Raw genomic sequence first — 387 nt, 5'->3', positions numbered from 1 at the left:
TGATTAAATAATTATTGAATATTGATAAATATTGTCAGATTTCTTTTGAACTTCTAGCAAAACATTTTTTCCATGTTATACTTTGAAAACTGCCAGCGGACCTAGTACAGATTTTTTACTTTTTGAGATTTTTTACTTAAATCCTGTATTTTACTGAAAAGTTATTTAAAAGTTAGTTTTGTCTTATTTCAAGTGTGCTAAGATAAGTAACCAAAATACTTGGTGAGATTTTGTATTTTTGCATTGAATGACCCTACATATGCTAGACATAGGAGCCTGTTTAAAATAAACAATCCACTAGCATTTTTTCACTTATAACACTGGGAAAATGTCTTATTAAACAATTTGCCAGTGGAAATAGTATTTTTTTTTCAATATTTAGGAATT

Source organism: Poecilia formosa, unplaced genomic scaffold (genome assembly GCF_000485575.1).
Source record: "Poecilia formosa unplaced genomic scaffold, Poecilia_formosa-5.1.2 Scaffold1428, whole genome shotgun sequence".
NCBI classification, from domain to species: domain Eukaryota; kingdom Metazoa; phylum Chordata; class Actinopteri; order Cyprinodontiformes; family Poeciliidae; genus Poecilia; species Poecilia formosa.
Note: the sequence above shows the minus strand (reverse complement) of the source record.